The sequence below is a fragment of the Oncorhynchus tshawytscha genome, linkage group LG23 (genome assembly GCF_018296145.1).
Source record: "Oncorhynchus tshawytscha isolate Ot180627B linkage group LG23, Otsh_v2.0, whole genome shotgun sequence".
NCBI lineage: Eukaryota > Metazoa > Chordata > Actinopteri > Salmoniformes > Salmonidae > Oncorhynchus > Oncorhynchus tshawytscha.
The window spans coordinates 26,079,247-26,093,636 of record NC_056451.1 but is presented as its reverse complement, the minus strand read 5'-3'; the positions used below and the strand labels follow the sequence as shown (position 1 = coordinate 26,093,636).

Here is a 14,390-nt window from a genome sequence, read left to right as displayed (position 1 = left end):
ACACAGACCTGCGTTATTGTAGTCACTTCAAACCAGCAGCATGAACAAGAGGAAGAAAATGTTCAACTTCAACTTACCACATTCTCTTTCCAGTTGTCCAGTAAGAATTTACCGGGACCTGGCGTCCAAAGAAGATGGTAGTCTACACATACACGTGGACGCAGGACTTCAAGGACTAAAGTTCTAATCAAAAATGATTTAAATGGTCTGAAACTTGTCTGCCTGTTGAACACACATCCTTAGCCTTTGCCACCTATAGGAATTTAACGACTGCATAGGGCTATGTTTTGGATGACTGGCTGCGAATGTTTATTGAATTGTTTTATTTCTGCCTTTTCTATTCCAGACATTCTGAAATTCACTAAAGCATCCCATGTATGTAACTTTAGTCTTTCACTTTTCAATTACAAGTACAGTTGCAAAAGCAGTGCTCATATTTACAGTAGACAAAACATCACACTTTAGATCAGAATGTAGTCAAAATCAGGCCAAAATTAAATGTTCAAATTGACTCCCACATAACTAGGAGGATAGTGCAAACAGTCACTTCTATTCATAGCTCTTCATGAGACAGACAAGTCTGCTTGAATAGAAAGGTTTCCCTCCACAAACCTGGGCTATACTTACAAAGCCAAAACACAGGGATGTTGGACGGTAAGTTATTAAATGTAAAAAGGCAAACATCACTTCATGCATCCCCAACTCACAAAAGGAAATACCAAGAACATTAGATGCGCCGATAAAATGCCGCTGCCGTGCTTCTAGCTCTTAGGAAATTTTATTTCTTACATTATTAGCCCAGAAAATGTGTGTTATTATATACAGCCGGGAAGAACTTTTGGATATCAGTGCAATGGTAACTCACCAGTATTATGACCAGGAATATGACTTTCCCGAATCGGATCCTTTGTTTGTACCTCCCAGGGCATTTGAACTGATTCCAGAGGCTGACTCAAAACACCGCCTGCGGAGGAGAGGTACTCGGAGTGGACGTCTAGTCTGACTCAGGAGGCAAGCACACCACCCACTGCTTCCGAGTATATTACTCGCTAATGTTCAGTTTCTGGATAATAAATTTGATGAGCTCAGGGCGAGGATTTCCTTCCAGAGAGATATCAGGGATTGTAACATACTCTGTTTCACGGAAACATGGCTCTCTCGGGATATACTGTCTGAGTCCGTACAGTCAGTCGGGTTCTCAGTTCATCTCGCAGACAGGAATAAATATCACTCTGGGAAGAAGGGCGGGGGTGTATGTTTCATAATTAACTACTCATGGTGTGATTGTGAACTCAAGTCCTTTTGTTTACCCGACCAAGAATAACTCACAATCAAGTGCCGACCGTATTATCTCCCAAGAGAATTCTCTTTGGTTGTAGTCACAGCAGTGTATATTCCCCCTCAAGCCGATACCACGACGGCCCTCAAAGAACTTCACTGGACTTTATGCAAACTGGAAACCACATATCCTGAGGCCACATTTATCGTAACTGGGGATTTTAACAAAGCAAATTTGAGGAAAATGCTACTGAAGTTCCATCAACATATTGACTGCAGTACTCATGCTGCTAAAACACTTCCACTGCTACTCCAACTTCCGGGATGCCAACACAATCCTCCCCCGCCCTCCCTTCGGGAAATCTGATCACGACTCCATTTTGCTCCTCCCTTCCTATAGGCAGAAACTCAAACAGGAAGTACACATGCCAGGGACTATTCATCGCTGGTCTGACCAATCGGAATCCACACTTCAAGATTGCTATGATTAAGCAGACTGGGATATGTTTTGAGTAGCCTCCGAGAACAACATAGACGAAAACACTGATGACTGGTGACTGAGTTTATCAGGAAGTGTATAGAAGATGATGTACCCACTGTGACTATTAAAACCTACCCTAACCAGAAACCATGGATAGATGGTAGCATTCACGCAAAACTGAAAGTGCAAACCATCGCATTTAACCATGGTAAGGTGACTCTGAATATGGTCGAATACAAAACAGTTTGGTTATTCCATCCGTAAGGCAATCAAACATGCAAAACGTCAGTATAGAGACAAAGTGGAGTCGCAATTCAACGGCTCAGACACAAGACGTACAGTATGTGGCAGGACCTACAGACAGTCATGGACTACAAAGGGAAAACCAGCCACGTCGAGGATGCCAACGTCTTGCTTCCGGACAAGCTAAACACCTTCTTCGCCCGCTTTGAGGATAACACAGTGCCACAGATGCGGCCCGCTATCAAGGACTGTGGGCTCTCCTTCTCTGTGGCTGATGTAAGAAGGCATCCCTAGCCAACAATGCTGAGACAGCCTACAGGGAGGAGATGAGTGCCCTGGGAGTGTGGTGCCAGGAAAATAACCTCTCACCCAACATCAACAAAATAAAGGAGCTGATCGTGGACTTCAGGAAACAGCAGAAGGAGCCCTCCCCGATCCACATCGACGGGACTGCAGTGGAGAAGGTGAAATGCGTCAAGTTCCTCGGCGTACACATCCCTGACAAACTGAAATGGTTCACCCACACAAACAGTGTTGTGAAGAAGGTGCAATAGCACCTATTCAACCTCAGAAGGCTGAAGGCCCTCACAAACTTTTACAGATGCACAATTGAGAGGATCCTGTCGGGCTGTATCACCTCCAGGTACGGCAACTGCACCACCCGCAACCGCAGCACTCTCCAGAGGGTGGTGCAGTCTGCCCAACCCATCATCTGGGGCAAACTACCTGCCTTCCAGGACACCTACAGCACCTGATGTCACAGGAAGGCTAAAATTGATCATCAAGGACAACAACCACCAGAGCCACTGCCTGTTCATCCCGCTATCATCCAGAAGACGAGGTCAGTACAGGTGCCCGAAAGCTGGGACCGAGAGACTGAAAAACAGCTTCTATCACAAGGTCATCAGACTGTTAAATAGCCATCACTAGCACATTAGAGGCTGCTGCCCTATATACATTGTCTTGAAATCATCACTGGCCTCTTTTAAGTCACTTTGTTTACATATTTTTGCAATACTCATCTCAGATGTGCAGTTTAAGTCGGAAGTTTACATACACCTTAGCCAAATACATATAAACTCAGTTTTTCACCATTCCTGACATGTAATCCTAGTAAAACCCTGTCTTTGGTCAGATAGGATCACCACTTTATTTTAAGATTGTGAAATGTCAGAATAATAGTAGAGAGAAGGATTTCTTTCATCTTTTATTTATTTTGTCGCATTCACAGTGGGTCAGAAGATTACATACACTCAATTAGTATTTGGTAGCGTTGCCTTTAAATGGTTTAATTAACTTGTTGAGGATAGGGGGCAGTATTTTCACTTTGGCTGAATTGCGTGCCCATAGTGAACTGCATCCTACTCTGTCCTAGATTACTAATATATGCATATTATTATTACTATTGGATAGAAAACACTCTGAAGTTTCTAAAAACTGTTTGAATTATGTATGTGAGTATAACAGAACTCATAGGGCAGGCAATCTTCCAAACAAGAAGTGAAATTCTGAATGTGGGGCAACTTTGACTTCATTGCCCCCTCCTTTCCCAACAAGATATGGATCTGGTAGCACTTCCTACGCCTTCCACTAGATGTCCTCATTCAGTAGAAAGTGGAATGGAGCATTTGCTGTGAACTTTGACCGAATGGGAGGGGAAATAGTCAGTGTCCCGACAGAATGCCATTTTCCTGTGGCGCATTTCTCTGTGGGTGCCACCGCCGTTCCATTTGGCTGCAGCTGAAAACGTATGATCCGATTGGAACGTTATTGGATATATATGAAAATAACATCCTGAAGATTGACTCTCTACTTAGTTTGACCAGTTTATTCGACCTGGAATATATATTTTTGAAGTTATCGTGCGAGTTGTCCTGGACCAGCAGTCAGTTTTTGGGCACGTGAGCTGAAAGTGATAGCAAATGCAGCTAATTGGACACTAGTATTGGACATTATGGTACAAAACAACGATTTATTGTGGAACTAGGACTCCTTGCACTACATTCTGACGAAAGATCATCAAAGGTAAGGGAATATTTATGTTGTAATTTCGTATTTCTGTTGACTCCAACATGGCAGAGAAATACTTTTACGTCTGAGCGCTGTCTCAGATTATTGCAATGTTCGGCTTTTTCCGTAACGTTTAAAAAAAATCTGACACAGCGGTTGCATTAAGAACCAGTGTATTTTTAATTATATGTAGAACATGTATCTTTAGTCAAAGTTTATGATGAGTATTTTTGTTATCTGGCGTAGCTTTCTATAATTCCTCCGGATATTTTGGAGGCAGTTCTGAACATGGCGTCAATGTAAACCGAGATTTGTGGATATAAATATGCATATTATCGAACAAAACATAAATGTATTGTGTAGCATGTCATATGAGTGTCATCTGATGACGATTTTCAAAAGGTTAGTGATTCATTTTATCTCTAATCCTGCTTTTGTGACTATCTTTGGCTGGAAAAAATGGCTGCGTTTTCCCTTTGATTTGGTGGTGGTCTAACATAAATATATGTTGTGTTTTCGATGTAAAACATTTTAAAAATCGGACATGATGGGTAGATGAACAAGATGTTTAATCTTTCATTTGTGGTATTGGACTTGTTAATGTGTGAAAGTTAAATATTTCTAAAGAATATCTTTGAATTCCCTGCGCCACCTTTTCAGCTGAATGGGGGGGTGGAGTTCCCTTGCCATAACAGATTTTAACTTGGGTCAAACTTTTCAGGTTGCCTTCCACAAGTTTCCCACAATAAGTTAGGTGAATTTTGGCCCATTCCTCCTGACAGAGCTAGTGTAACTGAGTCAGGTTGGTATGCCTCCTTGCTCGCACTCGCTTTTTCAGTTCTGCCCACACATTTTCTATAGGATTGAGGTCAGGACTTTGTGATGGCCACTCCAATACTTTGACTTTGTTGTCCTTAAGCCATTTTGCCACAACTTTGGAAGTATGCTTGGGGTCATTGTTCATTTGGAAGACCCATTTGGAAGACCCATTTGCGACCAAGCTTTTTTTTCCCTAACTGATGTCTTGAAATGTTGCCTCAATATATCCACATAATTTTCCTTCCTCATGATCCCATGTATTTTGTGAAGTGCACCAGTCCCTCCTGCAGCAAAGCACCCCCACAACATGATGCTGCCACACCCGTGCTTCACGCTTGGGATGGTGTTCTTTGGCTTGCAAGCCTCCCCTTTTTCCATCAAACACAACGATGGTCATTATGGCCAAACAGTTCTATTTTGTTTCATCAGACCAGAGGACATTTCTCCAAAAAGTATGATCTTTGTCCCCATGTGCACTTGCAAATCATAGTCTGGCCTTTTTATGGCTGTTTTGGAGCAGTGGCTTCTTCCTTGCTGAGCGGACTTTCAGGTTATGTCGATATAGGACTTGTTTTACTGTGGATATAGATACTTTTGTACCTGTTTCCTCCAGCATCTTCACAAGGTCCTTTGCTGTTGTTCTGGGATTGATTTGCACTTTTCACACCAAAGTACATTAATCTCTAGGAGACAGAACGCATCTCCATCCTGAGCTGTATGACGGCTGCGTGGTCCCATGGTGTTTATACTTGTGGACTATTGTTTGTACAGATGAACGTAGTACCTTCAGGCATTTGGAAATTGCTCCCAAGGATGAACCAGACTTGTGGAGGTCTACAAATTTTTTCTGAGTTCTTGGCTGATTTCTTTTGATTTTCCCATGATGTCAAGCAAAGAGGCACTGAGTTTGAAGGTAGGCCTTGGAATACATCCACAGGTACACCTCCAGTTGACTCAAATGATGTAAATTAGCCTGTCAGTAGCTTCTAAAGCCATAACGTCATTTTCTGGAATTTTCCAAGCTGTTTAAAGGCACAGTCAACTTAGTGTATGTAAACTTCTGATCCACTGGAATTATTATACGGTGAATTATAAGTGAAATAATCTGTCTGTAAACAATTGTTGGAAAAATTACTTGTGCCATGCAAAAAGTAGATGTCCTAACCGATTTGCCAAAACTATAGTTTGTTCACAAGAAATTTGTGGAGTGGTTGAAAAACAAGTTTTAATGACTCCAACCTAAGTGTATGTAAACTTCCGACTTCAACTGTATATACTGCATTATAGGTTATCAAATCAAATTTTATTTGTCACATACACATGGTTAGCAGATGTTAATGCGAGTGTAGCGAAATGCTTGTGCTTCTAGTTCTGACAATGCAGTAATAACCAATGAGTAATCTAACCTAACAATTCCACAACTACTACCTTATACACACAAGTGTAAAGGGATAAAGGATATGTACATAAAGATATGTGAATGAGTGATGGTAGAGAACGGCATAGGCAATATGCAGTAGATGGTATCTAATACAGTATATACATGTGAGATGAGGGTATAGGGTATATAAACATAAAGTGGCATAGTTTAAAGTGGCTAGTGATACATGTATTACATAAAGATGGCAAGATGCAGTAGATGATACAGTTCAGTGTATACATATACATATGAGATGAGTAATGTAGGGTATGTAAACATATTAAGTGGCATTGTTTAAAGTGGCTAGTGATACATTTTTTTTTACATCAATTTCCATTATTAAAGTGGTTGGAGTTGAGTCAGTATGTTGGCAGCAGCCACTCAATGTTAGTGGTGGCTGTTTAACAGTCTGATGGCATTGAGATAGAAGCTGTTTTTCAGTCTCTCGGTCCCTGCTTTGATGCACCTGTACTGACCTCGCCTTCTGGATGATAGCGGGGTGAACAGGCAGTGGCTCGGGTGGTTGTTGTCCTTGATGATCTTTATGGCCTTCCTGTGACATCGGGTGGTGTAGCTGTCCTGGAGGGCAGGTAGTTTGCCCCCGGTGATGCGTTGTGCAGACCTCACTAGCCTCTGGAGAGCCTTACGGTTGTGAGCGGAGCAGTTGCCGTACCAGGCAGTGATACAGCCCAACAGGATGCTCTCGATTGTGCATCTGTAGAAGTTTGTGAGTGCTTTTGGTGACAAGCCGAATTTCTTCAGCCTCCTGAGGTTGAAGAGGCGCTGCTGCGCCTTCTTCACAACGCCGTCTGTGTGGGTGGACCAATTCAGTTTGTCCGTGATGTGTCTGCCGAGGAACTTAAAACTTACTACCCTCTCCACTACTGTCCCGTCGATGTGGATAGGTGGGTGCTCCCTCTGCTGTTTCCTGAAGTCCACAATCATCTCCTTTGTTTTGTTGACGTTGAGTGTGAGGTTACTTTCCTGACACCACACTCCGAGGGCCCTCACCTCCTCCCTGTAGGCAGCCTCGTCGTTGTTGATAATCAAGCCTACCACTGTAGTGTCGTCCGCAAACTTGATGATTGAGCAGTCGTGGGTGAACAGGGAGTACAGGAGAGGGCTCAGAACGCACCCTTTTGGGGCCCCAGTGTTGAGGATCAGTGGGGTAGAGATGTTGTTACCTACCCTCACCACCTGGGGGCGGCCCGTCAGGAAGTCCAGTACCCAGTTGCACAGGGCGGGGTCGAGACCCAGGGTCTCGAGCTTGATGACAAGCTTGGAGGGTACTATGGTGTTGAATGCCGAGCTGTAGTCGATGAACAGCATTCTCACATAGGTATTCCTCTTGCCCAGATGGGTTAGGGCAGTGTGCAGTGTGGTTGCGATTGCGTCGTCTGTGGACCTATTGGGGCGGTAAGCAAATTGGAGTGGGTCTAGGGTATCAGGTAGGGTGGAGGTGATATGGTCCTTGACTAGTCTCTCAAAGCACTTCATGATGACGGAAGTGAGTGCTACAGGGCAGTAATCGTTTAGCATAGTTACCTTAGCTTTCTTGGAAACAGGAACAATGGTGGCCGTCTTGAAGCATGTGGGAACAGCAGACTGGGATAAGGATTGATTGAATATGTCCATAAACACACCAGCCAGCTGGTCTGCGCATGCTCTGATGACGCGGCTGGGGATGCCGTCTGGGCCTGCAGCCTTGCGAGGGTTAACACGTTTAAATGTTTTACTCATGGCTGCAGTGAAGGAGAGTCCGCAGGTTTTGGTAGCGGACCGTGTCAGTGGCACTGTATTGTCTTCAAAGCGAGCAAAGAAGTTAATTAGTCTGTCTGGGAGCAAGACATCCTGGTCCGCGACGGGGCTGGTTTTCTTTTTGTAATTCTTGATTGACTATAGACCCTGCCACATACCTCGTGTCTGAGCCGTTGAATTGCAACTCTACTTTGTCTCTATGCTGACGCTTAGCTTGTTTGATTGCCTTGCGGAGGTAATAGCTACACTGTTTGTATTCGGTCATGTTTCTGGTCACCTTGCCCTGGTTAAAAGCAGTGGTTCGCGTTTTCAGTTTCGCGCGAATGCTGCCATCAATCCATGGTTTCTGGTTTGGGAATGTTTTGTTATGCCTTGCTAAAAGCCCCAGCTACAATGAATGCAACCTCAGGATATGTGGTTTCCAGTTTACAAAGAGTCAAATAAAGTTTGTTCAGGGCCATCGATGTGTCTGCTTGGGGGGGAATATATACGGCTGTGATTATAATCGAAGAGGATTCCCTTGGTAGATAATGCGGTCGACATTTGTTTGTGAGGAATTCTAAGTCAGGTGAACAGAAGTACATTACTAGCTGCAGGTACGTTATTGTGTATGTTTGTGCACATCTACACTGAATAAAAATATCCATGCAACAATTTCAAAGATTTTACTGAGCTACAGTTCATATAAAGAAATCGGTCAATTGAAATAAATTCATTAGGCCCTATCCAGTGGATTTCACGACTGGGCAAGGGCAGTTTCATGACCCACCGTGGGCCCCCACTCATTGGCGCCAGGCCCAGCCAATTATAATTATATTTTCCTCTCAAGGGTTTTATTACAGGCTATTACAGATACTCCTCAGCACCCCCCTCCCCTCTCTGACAATCCCACAGGTGAAGAAGCCGGATGTGGAGGTACTGTGTTGGCGTGATTACATGTGGTCTGCAGTTGTGAGGCCGGGTAGATGTATTGCCAAATTCTCTAAAATGGAGGTGGCTTGTGGTAGAGAAATTAAAATTATATTCTCTGGCAACAGCTCTGGTGGACACTACTGCAGTAAGCATGCCAATTGCACACATCCTCAAAATGAGACATCTGTGGCATTGTGTTGTGACTGCACATTTTAGAGTGGTCTTTTATTGTCCCCAGCACAAGGTGCACCTGTGTAATGATCGTGCTGTTTAATCAACTTCTTGATTCGCCACACTTATCAGGTGGGTAGATGGATTATCTTGGCAAAGGAGAAATGCTCACTAAACGGGATGTAAACAAATTTGTGCACAACAGTTGAACTTTCTGTGCATATGGAAAATTACTGGGATTTTGTTTTATTTTTGCTCATGAAACATGGGACCAACACATTATTTGTTGCGTTTTATATGTTTTGTTCAGTTAATGTGATGGTAATTGTTTCTCACTCAGCGACGAGAGTGGTCACCTGTGACAATGGAGAAAACGTCCAGTTCCTGATCTGTGGTAAGAACACACACATTCTATCCTGATGGTCTCTCCATAGTGCTGTCTGTTTCTTTACATTGTTTTTCTTGCCCTGCTAGATTCTGGAGTGATCTTCATTGAGAGAGCTCTGTATGGAAGGACTGACGGAACCACCTGCAGAGAAGGACGACCTGCCAACCAGCTGACCGACACACAGTGTTCAAAGACAGGCACCCTGGAGTTCCTCTCAGAGGTACACTCAGTCACACAGTGTTTATTTGATAAAGACATGCTGCAGTTTAATCAATGTGCCTTTTTTTTAAAAGCCAATTGTCCTGACGTTCCCAGTAAACACTGCAGAAGTCTGCTTTAAATGTCAAGCGACACATGCTTGTCGACAACGCGTTTGATTAAATCCCAGCCATAGCTCATCTTACCTCCTGAAACAGGTGTTTGAAGTGAACACTGAAGTCTTCCGTACTTCTGACCCCTGTGTTGGAATCTACAAATACCTGGAAACCACCTACACCTGCCTCCCAGCAAGTCAGTCTGTTTCTATGTATAATAATACAAAATACTAAACTAGGCTAATGTCTGCTATAAAAATGTATGTCTTTTATTTATGTCTGCCCAGCAGTGGCCAGTGTGGTGTGTAATTCCTGTTTGTTTGTCTTGGCAGCACGCAGCATCACGTGTGAAGGCTCTGATGTTCAACTAGAATTTGGTAAGGCTCTGATGCTCTACTAGAATGGGGAAAGGCTCTGACGCTCTACTAGAATGGGGTAAGACTCTGATGCTCTACTAGAATGGGGAAAGGCTCTGACGCTCTACTAGAATGGGGTAAGGCTCTGATGCTCTACTAGAATGGGGTAAGGCTCTGACGTTCTACTAGAATGGGGAAAGGCTCTGACGCTCTACTAGAATGGGGTAAGGCTCTGACGCTCTACTAGAATGTGGTAAGGTTCTGACGATCTACTAGAATGTGGTAAAGCTCTGACGCTCTACTAGAATGGGGTAAGGCTCTGATGCTCTACTAGAATGTGGTAAGGCTCTGACGCTCTACTAGAATGTGGGAAGGCTCTGGACGCTCTACTAGAATGTGGGAAGGCTCTGACGCTCTACTAGAATGTGGTAAGGCTCTGACTCTCTGTTAGAATGTGGGAAGGCTCTATTAGAATGTGGTAAAGCTCGTCAACTCGGCTGTACAGTATTCTATGTCATATGATATATATTATATGGTTTATATTACCATCACTAGCACACACCAGACATCCGGCCTTACCTCTCTTCCTTCCTCAGATGAAGGTACGATCCAGATCCACAGTGCCAACTATGGTCGCCGTGACCAGCTAGTGTGTTCCTTTAATCGGCCCGCTAACCAACACCAAGTGCCTCATCCAATCCACAACTGGCATTAAGGTGGCAGAGTTACTGAAACCTGCAGTGTACCATTTTACAGTTTTTTTTGATTGCTTAAGCACGATTTTCAAAACAGGGCCCGTGTTTTCAAAACACTACACACAATTAGCACAACCACACACCCAATTAGCAAAACACTACAGATCCTTTGCAAAATTAAACACTCTTGTAAAAACTATACACTTCTTTTTAAAAACCACACTTTGTTACCATATGAAACACACACGTTTCACATTACTATGCTCTGTTTGCACGAGTTACACTCTGCTGTGATAAACCTAAAACACTTTCAGCACTTCTACTTCCCTATGATTAGAGTAGGCTACTATCAACAAAGTACAAATATAATGTCAATTCACCAAACACTACACAAGACCAATGTTGCAGACTGAAGAAACTCATTTATTTCTCAACACGCCCAAAATGTTGACATGGAGATTCATAATACTGTAACCAAACGTCACTTTACATATTGTAAGATCAAAATAAAAAATAACTAGACATTGTCTCTTCGCCTAGCTGGATCTGGCCAGAGAATTTCATCAACATCGCAGGTTGATGTTGTCATTAGCAAGACACCTTGGAAAGAAACGTCTTGAATGACGAATCCATCCTTGCATTGCTGCTACCTCCACCTGGTCACAGGCCTCCTCCATGGCTTGGATGAGGGGTACCTCAGCCTGGAGACGGAGATCATATACCTTCCACCGCCATGCCGAGAAAAACTCTTCTATAGGGTTGAGGAATGGAGAGTATGGTGGAAGATATAGGACGGTGAAATGTGGATGTTGCTGAAACCAGTTCTGAACCAGACCAGAGCGGTGGAAAGACACATTGTCCCAGACAACAATGTATTGCATATGATCGATTTGATTTGCTGCTGTTATGTTGTGCAATTGGTCCAAGAATGTAAGTATGAGTGCTGTGTTGTAAGGGCCCATATGGGCATGGCGGTGGAGGACCCCATTCTGTGTAATGGCTGCACAGAGTGTTATATTACCCCCACGTTGCCCTGGGACATTGACTATAGCCCTGTGGCCAATGATGTTTCTTCCCCTCCTTCGTGTTCTCGTCAGGTTGAACCCAGCCTCATCTACGTAAATGAACTGATGCTGGATCTCCTCTCCATCCATTCGTAAAACTCTGAAAAACAGTGTCAGGCAAAATTGTGTAGTTCAGTGTAGATCTAGTATACATATTACAGTACAGTAAAAGATTATGAGACAGTATGCAAGATCACACTGCTAAAGTGAATACATACCTCTGCATTATCATGCCGCAGTCGTTTCACCCTTTCGGAATTGCGCTCGAAAGGCACTCGATAAATTTGCTTCATTTGAATATGTTTTTTCTTTAGGATGCGTGACAGTGTTGCTGTTGAGACCTGATGGATGTCGTTGAACATGGCGTGGTTATTGACCATGTTAGCTTGGAGCTGCTTGAGTGTTATAGCATTGTTGGCCAAAACCATGTTTAATATCTCCCTCTCTTGCTGTTCTGTGAACATAGGAGGCCTTCCCCCTTGTTGTTCCTGACCCTCAATCCTATGTAGAAAAAAACAGTATACAATAGTACAGTAATTTCACAGGAAAAGGTAACAGAAGTGCTGATAGTGCATAGAATACAGTACTGTAAGCAGTTACTGAAACTGTGCAGATGTTTTTGATATGATGATATTTTTACAATACCTATTTTCCAGTCTAAATGTTCTCATCACACTTGCCACTGTATATCGGCTTAGATTTGGCTGTACTCGCAGTCCAGCCTCCCTCAGCATCAGGCCGTGGTTGACAACGTGGTCAACCAGTGTTGCGCGGATCTCATTTGTCAGATTCGGTCCTCTTTGAGCACCTTCTTGTCTTCCTCTTCCTCCTCCTCGTCCTCCTCGTTCTCCTCGTCCTTCTTGTCCTCCTCGTTCTCCTCCTCCTCTTTCTCTGACTCTTTCCATTGTGCTTGAAGGCCGATGAACTCACCTGCTATAGTGCCAATACACCTGATTGATGTGTCTACAATTAAGCAAACGAGTGTTTGCACACCTGATGACTGTGTTGAACCAATAGGTTGGAGGGTGTGGTAATTTGACAGTCAGTGCTTTGGTATTGCAAGGATGTGACTTCATGATAGATTTTTGTGTGTAATGTATGTTAAGTGTGTTTAGTGTTTTGCAAATCACTGTGTGTAGAGTTTTGCAACAAGTGTGAGGTTGACAATGTGCTTATAGTTGTGCAAATATGGGCTGATGTTTTGCTTCTTGAGTGTAAGGTTTTGCTAATAGTGTACTACTTTTAATTTTAGTGTGTAAGCAATCCAAAAAAACTGTAAACACGTTACTGTACTGTTTACAGTCATGTTTCTACAGTACAGGTTATGTTAACCTGTACCTGTTGTTGACACACAGTTATGATGGGAAGAGACAGTGTGACGTCCCGGTGTCCAACTCTCTGTATGGAGATCCCTGTGTAGGAACCTACAAGTACCTGGTAGTGGCTTACACCTGTGGCTAAACGTGAGGCAGACACACTAACGCACTCACATGACTGGGAAGTAGAATGCCGAGGCTGACTGTTTTTGTCTTGCAGGAGATCTTCTCTGTTGAACATGAAGACCAGATGCTTCTGGGATATCTTCATCGGATGGGTGTCTTTCCTGTCCTCTCTCCTATTCCTCATGAATCTCAAAATTGAGTCAAATCTATAATTTTCTTGTCAAGGTTTGTCAATCACATTGACTCTGTATTTTGGCATAGGTTTTTACGATCAACACTTTGTAGGAAAGTTTGCGGTCAGAAGGACACATGGAGAAATAAAACATTAAACCCAAAATAAACTCTTCTAATAACACTGATATAATAGGTTTGTACTAAAGTATTTCTTCAAAATAATGTTGATTTTTTTGAATTGAGGTGGTTGATCTGAATTAAATAGCATGAACATGACTGTTTTGTTCAGTATTACTATCACACAAACATTACATTTTTTTTAAACAAATTGCATTACATCAAGAAGGATTCAAAGGTCTTGGATACTAAAGCATACAAAACGCACATTCTTATCCATACAGCTAGGCTGCCAATCACAGCTGAAACAGAGTAGTACCTCTCTAGTTACTTTGCTTTAGTCTTAGGCAGGCCTGCAATCTCGAAGCCAAGGTACTGTCAAGTCTATATGTGGCCCAGACTACCAAATATCAGTACCACTAACTTATGTACAAGTGTGATATGAGGGGCTGGTAGTCAGTGAAGGTCTGCTCCATCTGTAACAGTCAAATAAGCAGCACACTTTCAAAATGAGACCCCCCCCCCGCACCTGTCTTACTTCGCTGGCTATCGGGTCATGTTTAACAATGTACAGGACTTTGTAGGAACAGCAACCATTTACGTTTGACTCCGTGTGTGAGATACAGAATGGATCATGGTTTACAGGGTATCAGAGTGCTTGTGTATTTTGTTGGTAGAGCCTGCAGCCTTTACTGTTAAGGTGAGAATCTCTTCACCCATAGCATCATTCTGGTACAAGAAATGGGTC

General features: G+C 43.1%; 1 pseudogene; it reads left to right on the top strand.

The window, feature by feature from the left end:
- The first annotated feature begins 9,410 nt into the window (after nt 1–9,410).
- On the top strand, nt 9,411–13,385 carry LOC112236425 (annotated as a pseudogene).
- The last annotated feature ends 1,005 nt before the right edge of the window (nt 13,386–14,390 follow it).